This window comes from Coturnix japonica, chromosome 1 (assembly GCF_001577835.2).
Source record: "Coturnix japonica isolate 7356 chromosome 1, Coturnix japonica 2.1, whole genome shotgun sequence".
Classification (NCBI taxonomy): Eukaryota; Metazoa; Chordata; class Aves; order Galliformes; family Phasianidae; genus Coturnix; species Coturnix japonica.
In genome coordinates, this window is record NC_029516.1 from 12,843,403 (window position 1) to 12,860,502 (window position 17,100).

The 17,100-nt window shown below is 45.5% G+C and overlaps 1 long non-coding RNA gene across 1 annotated transcript; it reads right to left on the reverse strand.

The window, feature by feature from the left end:
• Positions 1-4,227: 4,227 nt before the first annotated feature.
• Positions 4,228-15,817, reverse strand: LOC107306524. Its single transcript, XR_004306070.1, has 4 exons — positions 15,518-15,817; positions 11,401-14,883; positions 10,609-10,713; positions 4,228-4,973 (listed from the first exon to the last, which is right to left on the reverse strand). It is a non-coding gene; the product is annotated as an uncharacterized LOC107306524 (long non-coding RNA).
• Between the last annotated feature and the right edge of the window lie 1,283 nt (positions 15,818-17,100).

Consider the following 17,100-nt stretch of genomic DNA (forward strand, 5'->3'; position numbering starts at 1 on the left):
AGCCACTGGAGGAAGATCTCAGCTGCCTGGGTTGGGGGTAAGCTGAGGTGAAAGGCTGAACCTTGGAGGCTGTGGGGTGCTTATGAGAGACTCCTGCCCAGGATTTCTTGTTTCGGGGATATTTTGGGATGTGGGGCTGAAGGATTACCAGACCAGAGGAGAATCCATCGGGAACTGTATTCCCAAGCACAACCCAGTGCCAAAGCAGTAAGACTCCTCCCTCCTGGGATTACTATGGAGCTCTGTGGTCACAGGCACAATTCCCTGCTCTCCTTTGGACCAGCATCATGGTGGCTAGGACCTGTCAGCTCTGCACCCATTGCTTTCCAAAATGGAGCCAAATCACATGGAGGCCTCACTCTCACACATGCGACCATTGCCCTGCTCTCCTGTTGGCTTTATGCTGGGGCTGCCTCTTCTCCCTGCTTGTGTCGTATCTCATTCCGCTTCTGCAGCCTTCTTGCATGATGTATTTCCTGGGTTCCCGAATTACACATGAGCATTTGGGACTGCGCAATGTAAATGGTCTGCAAGCGAGAGATCTATCTAGAAAAAACACCATCAGCTGGCTGTGTCCAGTGGACCATGATGCAGCTCAGGGAGCCCCAGCCTGCAATACTGGGTTGCTACACAATTCCAGGAAAGCATGACATGAACCAGATACTTTTGGGATTAGCCCGGTGCTCCCTTTGCCTATCACAAATCGTTTTATTCGAAGCATGTGATACAAAGCCTGATTTTAGGGTCAGAAGCTTTCAGGCTAAGCTGTGTGCGCGGGGTTGCACAAGGAGATGCGGGAGGGAAGGAAGCAAACCCCACTGCTGCACACTGATGGTTATTTTTGCTGTCCTTTTCATTTGAAAAGTTTTACCTCAGCGTTCCCAGCTCTGGTTTCAAAGTCTCGGCTTGCGGTCATCTCACGGACACTGTTGATTTTCTGTGATCTTTGGTCCTGTAAATATTAACCACTATCAATGCGATTGAAATGCCTGCGGTGCTCCAGAGGCCGCGTGCGATGAACCTTAGCCTACAGAGCTTCGTGACTTTTGTTCTGCCGGAGCCAGTGAACACGCTTCAGCCCCTGTGTGATATGAATCACAAGTGAAACCAGAACGCTTGCAGACAGAGTTGGTTGTGTAACAGCACGACCGTGCTGCACACGTGCAAATAATGCTCTGCTGAAGTCACAAAGAGAACTGGGGAGACCAGGGGCACTGCCAGGAACGAGAGGACATTCACCAGCTTATTGCTTTATCACTGACTAATGTAAGTGCTGCTGAGACTCTGCTCTCTGGCCCAAGTCCATGCTGTGCTCCCCGCTGTCAGTCACGTTAGGGTCTGGGGGAAGTCCTCACCACCCCACTGCACACAGGGCACGCAGCCATGGCACAGAGGCACGGGGATAGGAGAGGCTGTGCTGGTATGACTGCAGGATGTGAGTAGAGGGGGGTGGGAGTGCAGAAGTGCCCTGCTCCTGGGCTCCTCCCTGCTCAGGCCTTGGGCACTGTATCCCAGGGGTCAATCTGTCAGCCGTGAGGGAGAATACCTTTCTTTTGTTCAAATCAGCACTATTTTCAGCATGCTTTCACAATTCCTTCCATGCTGCACCATGTGCCGCTGGCAGGAGCATGCATAGATTCAGGGTGAGTCCATCCACCTGTGCCCACATCCCACATCTCTCACCCTGCCTCCAGCATCCAGCATCCCACTTCCTGCTGCCACAGGGACACAGCCCCTTACCTGATCCCTGCTGGCTTTCCCCTGGGATGACGTGCCTGGAGGCTTCCCTTCATCCCTCAGTGCCCTGAGCTGCTTTGATGCTCACAGCTTCTTCTCTAAGCAAAAACAGTCCAAAGGAGTACGTCACAGTAAGGTGACTCACAGCTCAAGATCACATTCCTCTAGGTTTTAAAAGGAAAGGGTAATCTGATTTTTGAAGCCTGAACAGCTGCACAGTACACTCTAGATGTATCCAAATAACTTGTAATAGCCCTCTGTGGAGGTTTAGGTAATTCTGTTTAAAAATATTACTTTTAGGCAGAGAAAAATACACTTATCCTGGCCAAAGAGAAGGTACAGCACTGAACAAGGAGTGCCAAACCAGTTTTCCTTGTGGTAGAGCCACTGCACATCACTGTGACCACTGCTTTCCAAGCATCAATCCATCAGATGCATGCACTCCCTTGGCAAAGCGTGAGAAATTACAGCAGGGTGGGTGAGTGGGGTTCCAAGCCTTATTTTTCAACAATAGCTGTAGAACCCAAATCTGTGGGAGTCAACCAGAGCGGAAAGACAAACACATTCATGGCAAGGAGGTTTGTCCTTACTTGGGTCAGTTAAGCTTAAATCTACACCTGCTTAAGTGCATGTCTTAGACGATGAGTTTTTGCTTGCTAAGGGTTTTTTTAAGAGGGATTTTAAGCCTTCGTAGGAAGCCTTGTTGAAAGATGTGCTGCTACAGGGACAGTGATCTCACAGCAAGAAGCAACAGATTAGCCCATATGCCTGAGCCATAATTACTACCAGGGGCAGCCTAGTGCACAGATGCCAATAAATGGCACATAGCATCCTGGGGCAGGGTGGGACTGCAGAGCTGACATCTCCCTGCAAACCCCTGCCATGTGCATGGTGCTGCTGAGTGGGTGGAGGACACATGCTGTTGGGCTTGGCGTGATCACAACCTGCTTTTGTGTAGGGATCAGCCTCAATGGGTCTGAGCGCTTGGTCTGAGCTGAGCTCCTCTGTGTGTGCTCACCCTCAAAGCAGCCAACCCACACATGAACTGCAGTCCCCAGACTGTGCTGTGCCATGAGTTGCTATGATTTAGCAAAGGGTTGTTAGTTAGGGTGCTATGGTTAGGCTGTGGTTGGACTTGATGATCTTCAAGGTCTTTTCCAACCTGGGTAACTCTATGATTCTGTGATTCTCTGTGCATCCCTTGTCCACAGGACAAACTTCTCTAGCATCTCAGCATCAGAAGGGATGTACAGTTATGTATTCTTTTTTTTCTTTATAGCTTCAGCTCTAAAACATAGCATTTAAATGATACTCTACAGAGTTTGAGTGCCTTTTTTACGCAAACTTCCAAGAACCAGCATCATGCCCATGCCCTCTGCAGCCATGGACAATGGAACTGCCTTTTCTGACTTTCTGCATGGATGAAAGCTTCAGTTTTAAAAGATGAAAGATACAGTGAGAAGGTGTCAATACAGGAACCCCAGCATCTGGCAACTTGCTTCTTCCCTCCAGCGTCCACATTCCCTGTACCTGGCTGCTGGTGTGGTTTGTTTTTTGATCAATCCATGCAATGTGATTTCTCAGGCAGAGGTGTTTTATTTCTCTGCTCCATTTCCTGCATGATATAAAGGGCAAAACTCAAAACCATGATAAAGCTGATAAATAATAGATGGGATGTTTAGCTGTCACTACCGATCACTTTCTAGAAGCCAAAAAAGTACTCACAAAGTGCCCTTGGTTTGCAGCCCATGAAAGTCCTGCTTTCATAGAGCTGACACCAAAGCCAGAAGAGCAACAGTGCTAATTACACTGTATGACTGCTGCCACTGCTATCAACTGCAACTGATAGAATGCAGGAGAAAATAAAGCAAAACAAAATAAAATAAGAAAAAAGCATGAAAACTCATTATGAGTTTTTGTCAGCAAATGTGAGCACTGTGTTAAGATAAATGCATTTGAAACAACACATTTTTGTTCTGTGGCTTGAAGAAGTCTCTTCCTCAAGCTGTAGTGAGGACATATGATTCATGGTGCTGATTGTAATAGGTTTTTGCCACATCCTTGCAGGAAGGGAATGTGGTTCTCTAAAAAAAATAACATTTCCAGGTGGAAAATGTGTTGCCTTCTCTCTCTTCTTGCATGCGTGGCTCCAGTGCAAGATCTCAGAAGACTCCTTCCCTCTTTCTCCTTGTTAATTGGTGCAGCTGTCAGCACATAATGGCTATTCCCACTTTCTGTCTCTGCACAGTCAGTCAGTCCAGTAGTTTTCCTGTTATCTGTCCAGCTCTTCAGTCTCATGATAAAGAAAACTAAAAATACAGGGCAGGACAAGCACCACTTACTGGCAGAGGATCTCAAGGACAAGCATATGGTCTGAAACTACTTCCCTTCTTTTCCTTTTCACTGCTTTACTTCCTGGCACAGTTGAACCCCCTAAATTTTATAGTAAAACATTGCATCACATGTGCTAAGAGATCATATGGGAGCTGAATAAGTTGATTACTTGAATAAGTAATATGAAAATGGGAACTACTAGCCCTATAGTCTAAGATTTTTATAGTCTAAGGATTTCCACAGCCTGTGTGCCAGAAGAGCTCTCCCCACGCCCTGTTATTTTATGACTAAGTTCAGGAGAAGACACTGAGGTATTAGAACTGAGCTTCTGGGAACTCAGATGGCCTTGGCAGCCATATAGACTCACTGCAGGCTCATATGGCAGCTCAGCACATCAGTCCTTGCCTCCAGTTGCAGAGTTTCCCAAATCGTGCCACAAGCATCACCTAGGGTGCCACTGAGAGGTTAATTTATGAAGGGTAATAAAAGATTTTAAGATCCTTGGGTAAAGGATAAAATGTATAGAGTTTTATTCAGTAGGCATTTGTACTTTTGATAGAAATCACTGTAAAGTAGGTCATAGATGAAAGAGAAGAGAGGCTTTTATTGTAATGATAATGCTCTTTCAGAATGTGTCAGGCTGGAGGTAAGATGTTTCTAGGCAGATTTCAAGCATATATGCAGTGGTGCAGCTTTTATCACAGTGCTTCGGTTGATGGAATGTCTTACACCACAACTATACAGCAGGTAGATGTACTGAGTCTGTGTTAACAGAGAATTGTGCACGGGAAAACCATTGTGATGAAACTCAGAATCCCCACGAAGCAGGATGATTCCATCGCATTTCATAAGAAAAGATGTAAACACTCTTTAGGGTAAGGCTGAAAGTTGTACTTTGGCACCTGCAGGAGAGAACATTTGTATTTCATAGTCTAATAAAAATACTTTGATATTCAAAACATTCACATTCAAAACATTTCAGTATTCAATACACAAAGTGAGAATGCATCAAAATCTTTTCTTTTAACTGTGATATCTGTCTGTTTAAATGGCTCTACAGAGTGCCTGGAAATCTAAAGCCGACACTTCAGATAGGAACATGCATTAAAAGCTTAGAGATGAAAATTGAACATATGCAATCATGAGGTCCGTCCCTGCAATGCCACCCAAACTTCTCGCTGCCTAAGGAGCCACATTCTTTCTCCACAGTCTTAACAAATATTTCTTCTTCAGTATCAAAGTGCAAAACCTGGATCTACTGTGCCAAGTTTTACTCGATTAACTACTCTGGTTAAGATTGTAGGGCAATACAGTTCTCTCAAGTCACCACAGCAGGTTGTTGTAGAAGAACCAGCTCTACTGACAGAGGAGTGCTGCTGGTTCATTGCTAGCATGGCTTGAGTCCAGATATCAGGGATCCTCCCTATTTGTGCCTTATATCACTGAGTTTGGGTCAGGCTAGAAGCTTTTAGAGAGCAAATAAGCTTTTCTCAGCAGCGAGGCTGAATTATCTGGGTCTGGGTGTAACAATGGTGAGCTCAGCTAAAATCCTAGGGGGAATCAGTGCTGCAATAGCAGCAGAAAAACCCACTGCTCACATCTACTGTGGCTCTGGAAGTGCAGCATGTGCAAGCCAGACCCTGCAGAGCAGTTCAGATACAACATGGCTGTAGCTGAGACCTCAGGTTCAGGTCAGTTCATTGTAGGAACCTGTCTTCTGATCACTGTGGTAGTGTAGATACCACAGATAAAGAGAAAAGGGAGGAAAGGGGTTTCAAGGTTCCTTCCCTAGTCCACTTTATTTCTGATTTCTTAGACATCTGTGGGATAGCAATCCCATTTCTATCTGGATGTTCCTCATGGGGTTTCTGCTACAAGACCCATCCCTGCAACAAGAAGGTCTTTCGGCCTGTGTGGATACAGTACACAGCATCCTCATGTCAGAATTAAACACATTTAAGAGTAAATCCTCTTTTACTTTAGGCCATAAAGAGTTGTCACAGAGAACAAAGCAGGATGCAAGCGGTAGCTGCTTCAGTAACTGTTGCTTGGCCTGCCTAGGGGGTGGTGGCTACATCCTCTGGTCTGGAGGTCCCTGTGGAGAATTATGGGCTGGATCTTGCCTATTAATATCCAGTGTCCTACAAACAGCTAATATCTAATATCAACACAACACCCACACTTTTGTGACAGGATACTGAATTACTGCGACAAGGTGACTTCTGTGCAATTTTGCTCAGGACAAGCGATAGCCCCTCCAGCTTTGCCCAGCCGCTGGGGAGCTTGGTTCTGCCCGCAAACACTGTGCTTCTTTTCTGCTACGCCTCATATGCCACCTAGTGGCTCCTGAAGCGCGAAATTCCTTACCGAACATGATTTTAGACTCCCTGCCTCTGCCAGTTGTTAGATATTTCTCATCATTGCTGATGAAGAAGCAAGTTGAGGCACTGGGCTGTCATACATGGTTCATGAACCTACTGATGTGCTGAGTGTGGTCAGATATCACAACATGTGCCAGCACTGCTGCAAATGCCCCCAAAATGGCCCATCCCAAGTATCACCTCTCACCAGCCACAGCAAATTCTTATTCATCAGTGCACTCTCAGAGTCTCTTACAAGAAATTTCCTCCACTTTGGGCTTTGCTTATGGCTCTCCCATTTGCCCATCAAGCTCAAAGCTGTCCCACAGCCTGAGCCCTTCAGCTGCTCACCACACCCCTCCACTCCACCACAGTAATCAAATACTTGGTGAAGAGTTCACTAGACTTATAAATTTAATTATCTTTTCTTATGAGTTTGGCAGCATAATTGCTGTGCTAATAAGTACCTCTACATCTTAGCCAGCCCCTGAGTGAGACAGTGTGAGAGGCTGGCAGAAACCCATTGGAAGACAGCCAGCACGATGGTCACTAGGGTGAGCCCAGCTCCAGCCAGGACATCTGGTCACAGTCACAGAGAGTGTGTTTGCTGTTACTAATGGGAGGGCTTGGTCATCCTCACAGTGGGGAAATAGATTTTCAAGTCAGCTGGGGCAAAGAAAGAATGCAGACCTGATCCATGTTATCTCTGGCACTTGCAATGGCAGCAACAAAGAAAGAAGGAAGATTCCACTTTCCTTAAATATGAGCTTCTCTCCTTTCATTGCAGACGATTAGTAACAGGATAACTTACTCTAAAAGTGCCAACAACGTTTCCTTTTTCAGAAATGTCAGTGTTTCTGAAATGGTGCTCCATTTGAGGGGATTTGGAGACGTTTGTTTACTTCTCGAAGTAATACATGCCAAAAGCCATTGGCTTCTTAACCCAGAGCCCTGTCTCTGCTTATTCAGTGGTTTGTTTGTACAGTACCACGTGTCTCTGTGCCATTATGTAAAGTATGAGTCTGCATCAGTTTGTCTTCTTGCCATATAGAACTCCAGAACACCAAATCTTTCCAGTGCTGTAGAGGCATTATGATATTTGAGTACCAGCCCCCTGGTGGGCTGTTGTTTTCTCCAGCATTTTTCAAGCTTGTTTTAGCCACAAATATGTACATATATACAAAATGGCATTTGAATTCATGTTTGCTATGGTTCTGATTCTGCTGGCTCAAATTCAGGCGCTACTTAAGGTGTATGTACCACCAGTACTGTATCTCAAGACTACACAAAAAGAGCTACAATTAGTGACAAAGCTGTGGGCTACAAGAAATGTCCCTGCCCTTCAGGAACTGGTTTGTCATCACTGTTGAGGGCAGTGAAGATGAATGGATACCATGAACGGCTGCCCTGCAGCTTAGAGAACCAGCACCAAACTTGCATCAAAGCCCTGCAGATGCATTGGGTCAGCAACCAGGCTCCTGGGCGGCCATGTCAGGGCCTCCTGGGCAGCCATGTCAGGGGCTCCTTGCAATTAATCTCAGGGGCTCCTAGGCAGCCATCTCAGTCCCACCAAGGTGCCCAACAAGCCCCACATTCAGGAAGGAGTGTCCGGGAAGCACATGAGGAAGCAAAACTGGTGTGAACCCCTTTCTCCTGCAGAAAAGACAATAAACAGCTGTGTGCGTGATCTGCAGCTAGAGGGCAGGCTCATTTTCTTGTAAATCTTGCTAAAGTTTTTTATGGTTGCAGCGACTTTCAGAGCATTCAGCAGAAATTTAAGCTTTAAGTCACTCAGGGCAAATTGGACAAGTCTTGTGTGTATTAATAAGAGGGGCAGGCAGGAAACCAACCCAAACACAGGAAACAAAACAGCAGATACACAGCCTTCTGGTTACTTTGCAGCGCTGGCTTCTGCCGGCAGGGCCTGCTGCTGACACCAGCCACAGGATTCACATCCATGGGATGTGGGAACACTTGACAGTGTGTCTCATTGCAATCCTCCATCACATAAAATGTTCCATTATTTTTTGTGGCCATATGACTTAGGAGCTGGCTGGTAGCAATGAGTGCAGCTGGAGCTGCTGTCTAAGACCAGGCTGGTTCCTGTGGAGGATTACAATGTGGATGGATTTTGAGCTGTGCTGCATATGCCCTCTGTGATGATGGGCATGGATGGGGAGAGAGGCAGGGAGGTTTGCTGTTGCAGAAATGATGGGCATCATAAGCCTGGTGTAGACAGGGAGAGTTTTCTATGTTGGGTGTGAGAAGGATTTGACAGCTCCCAGTGCACACTTGTTGCCTCCCTAAAAGTAGGCAGAATCTAAAAAGGCCAACAGGTGTTTGGAGGAGTTGCATGTGCAGCACACTGCACAGAACTGAAATGAAGCAGCCGAACTGCAGTTCTTCCTATCTGCAGTGGCCAGATCCTCATGGCTTGAGCATGGATCTCTGATGCTAAAAGAACTGCTTGTTTCAGTAGAGAAAGGCTGGGGAGAGATTTGGATAATGAAGATACTGTTAGAAGCCTGCAGAGCCTCTGAGAACACAGAAAGCTGCAAAGAATGCCTGTTCCCAAACCAGCCAGAAGGGAGAGTTTGCTGTGAAGAAGCACCAGCAGACGGCAGGAAGATAGACAGAGATTTAAGCACAGGTGAGGCAAGATGAGGAGATGGAGTTGTGAGGACACAGCCTGGCAGGAGGGTTGTGCTCACAGCCACATTTCAAGAGACGTGGTTAAAACCCAACAACTTGTTGGCAGCAGCAGCAGCACCTGATTTCCTGGAAGGATGCCACAGCCAGTGGTTTCATTGCTGCTGTGTGTGAATGACATTGCATCTTCCTGGTAACTTTGGCCTCTGAGTTGCCATTGCTCCAGCTTGCTTTTGCCTGTTTTCTCTTTTTGTCTAAAGTACTTTCTATGCATGTAGGGTCACTTCTGGTGGAGAACAAGCAAGTAGCCCTGCACTGTACATTTATTTTTCTTGTTAAGCCACAAACAGAATGGGAACATTTCATCCTGAATTGTGCAGATAAAAGAGACATGCAAGTGCAAGTAGTACTGCAGAGTAAGTCTCCTGCCAGCGGCAAGACATGACCTCAGATTTAACAGTGTCAAGGTAAATAGTCCTGGCCCAAGCCCCTGACTGGAAAAGCAGGAAAATTATGCTAAATTGATGTTCACTGGACAAATTTTCCCTACTCACAAATATTCACCCAATGACAAATACTCACAATTTTTCTTTAATTGGGATAAAATGTAAACTAGATAGGAAGGCAGGGGTGTGGTGGTATGAACAGTCCTCACCGTGTCCCTCACGCCATCACCATCCTTGTACCAACATTATCCTCTGCTCCTGCCTCTGCTCCTCCAGCACCAGCACAGCCACTCAATGCTTTGTTTGGGCTCCAGGGCCCATACACTTCATGTGGAGCTGAGCTGCCTCTTGCACAAGAGAGGAAATGCTCTGTCAGCTTCTTCCATTTTATGCATTTGCCAAAATCCTTCTTGCTTTGAGCACCCTGCTCTATCACCTGCAGCATCTCTGGTGCTGAAGTTTCTGTTGGATCTTCTCTAATCAATGATTAACTCCCTTCTACCAGAAATTCCTCTCTAACATAGACAGGCACCACCAAAACCAGTGCTCCTGCATGCTCATCCATCTCGTTTCTCTCTTTACTCCATCAGAGCTCCACAAAACATCATCCAGGGCAGATTCAAATCAGTGTTAAATTTAGGAGACTGAAAGCCTCCTGGTGCCTCCTGCTTTAACCTTACTATGTGGCGTTCCCTAACTGCCTAGCCCCAGCCTCCTGGAAACCATTCAGCATGCCTCAAAAAAAAGTTAAGATGACAATGAGAAGACACTTGATTTTAGCTAACTTATCATTGATTATAACAACACAGACTGCTAGTCCAGAGCCCTGGGTGGGAGTATGCATGTACATCCACAAAAGAAGAATGAAGAAGAAAGCTGATAGAGCAATTGCTTTTATAGTCCTCCACTGCCAGGTCTTCCACTTCACCCATCTCCACTCCTCCATCACAGTGTGCACAGATTTCCACTATGGGAGGGAGCGGTGCTGGGCAATAGGATCAATCCCATCCCTGCCTAACAGGTTGTTAAGGCAGAAAGGTTTCCATTAAGTACGCAAGGGTGTTAATTCATAGCATGATTACCTCTTCTTATTAAATGCTCTTCTAGGTCACTTCTGTCTGCCTCTCACTGCTATCTGCTGTTCTCCAGGTTTAGGGGCTGCTTCAGAGGTCTGGGTGAAATATAGCCTAAGGCAAACAGGGACATTTGTACATTTATTGGATGGTCTATAGATGGTGTAAATGGCTTACAGCATTGCAAACACAAAGCTAGGTTCTTCTGCAGAAACTGCTATATGGACATCTGAAGGTAATTGCGCAGCAACAGATGATCATCACTCATTGGCCTTCATCAATTCAGGTTGGCTTCAAAATGCTTTTGGAGGTCTTTAGTGTAGCTTCTGTTCATTACTATGAAGCTTTTAAGAAAAAATTATATTGCTGGGCTCTGATACCTATGTGATTCTTAGATCACAAACAGCCAAAGGACTGAGGCCTGCTCATCACATGATACCATTGTACTTGTACCCAACGAAGAGGCAACAGAGAATAAAGTCCACTGTTATCCAGGAAGACATATGCAACCCTCTGCTTTCATTCCAGTTTGTCAGGCAAGTGTAGATGTAGGTTATGGGTAACAAGCTTGTTACAGCAGCTGTTGCAAACCCAGGCTCAAGAGGAGATAAGTCAGCAGGAAATGCAAAACAGAAACTAGGCTACATGTAATGATTGATCTCTTTTTCTGCATGACGCACAGATTAACAAGCTCTCTAACCCCATAAAAATGCTCTAAGAGATGGCAAAACATAAGAAAATGTCAATATGATTTGAATATCATGAATGTATATGCAGGATGCATGTAGAAACTGCCCAGACCTTGCTGCTGGAGGAACAGGTGGAAAAGGGTCTTAATGCTTCATGTTTCCAAATCAGCTCTGCGTAAGGTAGGCTTGGCTGGGTTCTCCCTGGACACTCAGATTTCTGATCTGCTGTAGGCAAAAAGAAACCTGAGAAAGAATACTAAACAAAGTAACAGTCATGGAAGACACTTGGGTGCCTGTATCAGCCCATTGTGGGTGCCTGTATCAGCCCATTGTGCTGCCCATGAGCGTTTCACACTTGTGTGGACACTTACCAGAGGGAGCAAGCCCGTGGGGGTGACACGCTGTAACAGCACTTAGGTAGCTGGAAGGCTTCTTGGGTTTTATTCTTTACATACACATTCAACTGGAAATCTGTCCTCTAGTCAAGTAGAGCATGACAAGAAACAGTCATGATGGGAAAAGCAGTGTTGTCCCTCCAGCAGAGGAAAGCCAGAGCAAAGAGCTTCAACAGGTTAGGAGGGAAGTGACAAAATATAATGATAATACACGGAATTAGTAGCAAACATGATGGCCTGCAGCAAAGAACTTGAGAAGGACCTTATAAGACAGTGTGAGCAACCCATATAATGTCAAATAAAACTCAGACTAGGTGGGTATGAAGCAGTGAGAGCATTTAGGGAGAAGCAGCTCTAACTTCATGTGTGAGAGACAGTCTCTCTGCTTGCAGTTGTTACTCAGGAGGAAGGCCATGGCCAACCTACTATGGACACTTTTTGAAGATATCGAGTCAGTGCTCACTAACAGCCAAAGAGCAAATAAATGTGATGGAATTCCAGCAGAAGAGTAGCCAACAAAATACTGAACATTACCATGTCACTGTATAAATCCATCATTCACCTTCACTTTCAACACTGTGCAGTTCTGGCCTCTCAAAAAAGGTTAGCAAAGTAGTGAAAAATGTTCAGAGAATAATAATAAGTGTGGCCCAATTGCTGTGCAAGGAACAGTGCGGGAGAGTGGAGATTCTCAAGCTGAAAAAGAGTTGAGATGAGGATACTACAAAAAGAAATTCTAAAATCATTAATACACAGAGTGGATATGCACTGAGTGTTCAGTGCATCTCTGGGACAAGAATAAGGGACCAGCTAATGCAGGTAGAAACCAAATCCAAAGCAACCAAAAGGAAGAAGCTGGTCATGCAGCAGGATGTCGTCCAGACAAGGAACTCCTTCTCCAGGAAGAGTGAGACTGATTGCAAGGAGTGTATGTGCTCTCCCAGGGGTTTGGAGGTATCCATGACACGAAGAGACCACAGCAGGTTCAGGAAAGCCTCAGAGCTGGAAATAGGTAGAAGCTGATGTAGTGTTAAGGGAGGAATTATAGATTTGTTCTGAATTTTTCCTGGGTGTCTGTTCATGGCCAGTATCGGAAGCAGAACAGATGGTCTAATCCCACACAGCTGTTCTTACCTGGAGCAAGAACAGGGAAGTTAGGACTCAAGAAAAGAAAGGGATCCCAAAGATAGCAAGAGTGCAGGATGAAGCAGAGCAGGAGGTGAGGCTGAGTGAAACTGGTATAGCCAGACTGCAGTCCAAAGGTATAGATAAGGAAGCAGACAAAAAGCTGCAGTTTCAGCTCCATCCATGCTCAGGCTGAGCCCAGGCATGCCCCACTAATAATCAGGAGCAGAGCTTCCACCGACTCCAGCAGATCAAGCCCTAAAGACATAAAGGTGAGCAGACAAATGAGGAGTTTCAGGGTCAAAGAATATTTCCAGAATATCAGGAGACACTGCACAGTTGAGTCTGTACAGGCAGAATTTGCAATTTATCTGTGTTATCTATCTGCCAGATCTGAATGGTTTCATTCCTGGTAGGATCCAAGTAAAATTGGGATTTACAAATACTCCTTTGCAGAGTCAGCAAGATCCTAAATAAGAACTACACTGTAGGCATTGCCCACAGCACAGTTATTTGTAAAACCTTTTTAGTGGGTACCTAGAAATAAGCAGTGCTGCTTCTACTTCACTCCAAATGTGATATAATCCAGAAGTGAGAAGTTATATTCTTGGCCTCAAGGCAAGGTGTGAAGCCCCCCAGAAGGCCTTACGTGTATGTAGGTTTAAGGAACATCTCTAGAGGTCCCTTCCAACCCCTACAATTCCGTGATTCTGTGATACTATATTAATTACTAAAAACATGGCCACAGAATGTTTCTTCCAAATGGGAGGAGCCACTAGTTGTGAGTTACCCCAAGCACTGACTATGGCATTAATGAACAAAATAAATATTTTTCTTCCCAGAATGGAAGAATGTTCCACGTTCCAGTGGACATTCCTAAAGATCACAGTTCATTCCATCCAGACAACAATCATTTTGGGTAATGACCTTGAAATTAACCTTTCCTGTTGTGCGCTTGTGCTTTTCTGTAGGACTGGTCTTTGTTTTATGACTCACACATGCAGTTTCTCAATAAATGCTCACATTATGATCAGTATTTTCAGAGAAGTATCTCTCTGAGCTGAAATACACAGCATTTATTGGAGTGCAGAAAACAAAAGCGTTTTAAGAAGCTGATCTGATTTACTGGTGAAACTCAAAATGTGCCAAATTGCTCTGCAGACATGGCATAGACTCTGACCTCTGCCGAAGCTGGAAATTGTTCCAGGCTGTGACGTGCCGCGTCTGTTCATGTCAGCTGTGCACTGGGAAATGCACAAAGGAAGTGGCTTGCTGAGAAATGTCCTTCAGCTTAAGGCTTGAAGAGATTCCTGTAAAACATGTTATTTGGGATGAAGTCAGCTCCTCTGACACAGGGAAGAGTGATGTCATTTCTCACAGAATTTATTAAGATTTCTCATTTTCCTCAGGACAGCACGCAGCGATGAGCACGTTGCATCCTTCTGATGATGCTTTCAGACATCTGCCCCATTCAGCCTGACTGGTTGTCATTCAGCCAAATGCCATCAGTCCTCAACAAATCAGTGCTTGGTTTTTTTCATCATTAAGAAAAAAAAACACAACAAAACTGAATTGTAAATCGACTTCTCTTTGTGTGCATTCATTTCACATCAGTTTTTCTGCATCCTGCTCAGATGCATTGGGTGCATTGCAAAGCTGAGCTTCTCTGCACAGGCCAGGCCTTAATCCCCACCACTCACAGACGTGTTTTGACAGCAGGAAGCTACAGGAGTGGTTTCCTGTAGGAGGTGGTGGAGTCACTGCCCTTGGAAGACAAAGCTCAAGAAGATGATTGATGTGTCACTGAGGAACATGGTCTAGAGTGATCACAGGCATGGGTTGATGGCTGGACTAGATGATCTTAGTGGTCTTTCCATCCTTAATGATTCTATGATTCTATGATTTCCACACCTCAGGTCATGCTGGCTTGTGTGTAGATGCTGAAGTGTGATATGAAGAGGTCTCATCAGATTCCTCGCATGGGATGTGCCAGCACACTCTCCTTTAGTTGCAAGGACAGGAGGAAAAGCATTTCTCTTGGTGCTTCTTGCTTCATTTCTTGCTCTTGAGACCCTCTTGGGGGATTTAAGTAGACAGTTTATATAGGCAAATTCTTAATGTAGTTTTTGCCCCACTGCTTCCCATTCCCATTAACCAGTGGGTGGAAGCAGCATTCTGCTCAGCCTTGAGACCTTCTGATTTGAGAGAAAATGTCTGACACAAAATTACTTCCCTTTTTGCACAAATTAGTGGGTGGAAACAAGAATCTGGTGACACATGACCAGTTTGGCACTGGCTGTTAATAGCTGTGACATTTGTGACTAATGCAGCACTGGGAGGCACTGGGAAGATGCCCTAAATCCCTCCCTCTGGTTCAGTTGTCATCCTCATCACCCACCTGAGTGGGGAAGCTGCAGTTCCAAAGCCTGCCAGTTCCTGCACAATACACATAACTCTGGACTGTGTGTGCTGACCTGTGACAGCTTGAACAGAGGATGGGTTTTGCAGTCTAGCTAAATGTGGGCTCTGCACAGAACCTGCTTTGAGGCTCAACCCCATCCCTTAAGGTAAAGACCCTCCCAAAACCTTCCAATGGCTGTGCACCAGGCGCAGGATGCAGTCACAGATCCCATTTAAAGCAATAGACCAGCAGACACAGAATTTAGAATCCTATGGACGTGGAAATCAGTTGACAGTGGAAGATCTTACCTCGTGTTTCAAAACATGGTCAGCTAACATTGCATCCTGATCAGGAAGACTTGCCTGGAATTGCTGAGTTGCAGATGCAGGATCTGGAGCGTGGGCTGAGATACAAAACAGTGGAGGACACACAAGCAAAGAGAGGCAAACAAGGAGTCAGACTTCACTCTGATCCTGAACTCTCAGATAACACCCATAAGCCAGGGAAATCCCCACAGGCTGGTGTGCAGTGAGTGCTTCCTGCTGTGCCAGGATTGGGAAGCACTGAGACCAACCATAAACTGGGCTTAGCAATGCAGATGTTGGGGAATGGACCCCACAACTACTACAGGAAGGTCTGCCTTGCAGTGGGTTGCCCTGCTTCTGTTTGCTTATGGTGAATTCACTGCCTTCCATTTACTTACAGTTGCTTTGCTGTGAATTTCCCTCTCTTCTTCAGCTTTGCAAATGCTGTCCCTTTGAAATAACTGTCATTTGATTAAAGGATGCAAAACCTATGGAAAGTTATGTGTGAAAGGTGTACAAATGGCAGCGCTGCCAAACATAAGAGTTAATGTATCAGCATTCACAAAACTGAGAAAAGTAAGATTTTCTTGTGGTCAGCTTTGAGCTTCTGCTGTCTTCTGCTGAACTTCTGCAGAGCTCCTTTCACAGATGCAAGAGAGAGCATTAATTTCCTGAAAGAAAAAGAAAGAAAAAAAAAGAAAATAAGAAAAAGAACTACCAAAAGCTTTTGCTCTGCAGCTGTGGCAACCGGGCTTTGCTCTGTCTGCACAAGCACTGCCAGGCTCCTGCCCTTCCCCCTGCTCTATCTGCCCCTAAGCCATCACTGTTCTGCTAGCACATACTACAGCAAGCCTGCTCAGAGCATTGATCTGGCTCAAAAATACCCCCTCATGTTTTGCAAGAGGTGACACTCAGGGGTAGATTTCCCCTAGGAGAAGCAGCCTTGAGAAACGCCACATGGGAATGAGACTTCATCTCCTTCCATTCCAAAAGAAAACCCCATTTCCCTCCTCAAGAAAATCCTGTTTCCCTCCTCAAGAAAATCTGGGCTCCCTCAAGGCCAACAGGAGGAGTGTTTTGGCTTCAGCTCTCTCCTGCCTTGCTGTGTTGTCTCTACAAAGCAAGCCATGCCACCAGGTTGGGTGTACTATGCACACCATGGCATAGACACACATCTACAAACTTTAACTGAAAATACATTTTTTACTCAAAAATTAGGGCTTTGGCTTCTTTTCTGCATGCAGCTCTGCGTCTGACTTACATCTTTACGATTTTAAACTCCAGGGAATAGAAAGCCAGGTCCTGAAAACTTTTCTGAACCACAAAACCACATGTGCCTCATGGAAGAAATGCCTTATGTATGCTGCAGCACCGCAGAGATCTTGCTCTTTCTTTGGCAGCTGTTCATTGTGCACCGTGTTGTGCACCGCTGGGGATGCCACCACTTATCTGGGAAAGGCTCAGCTTGAGAAATCAGGGACTCCACTGGTTGTCGCCAGGAAGGCTTCAGATTAAGTCTACTCTTAACTTTCTGCTCAGCCTAATGCAGGAGACAAACCAAAGATGAGCAAAGAGTGCTACCACTG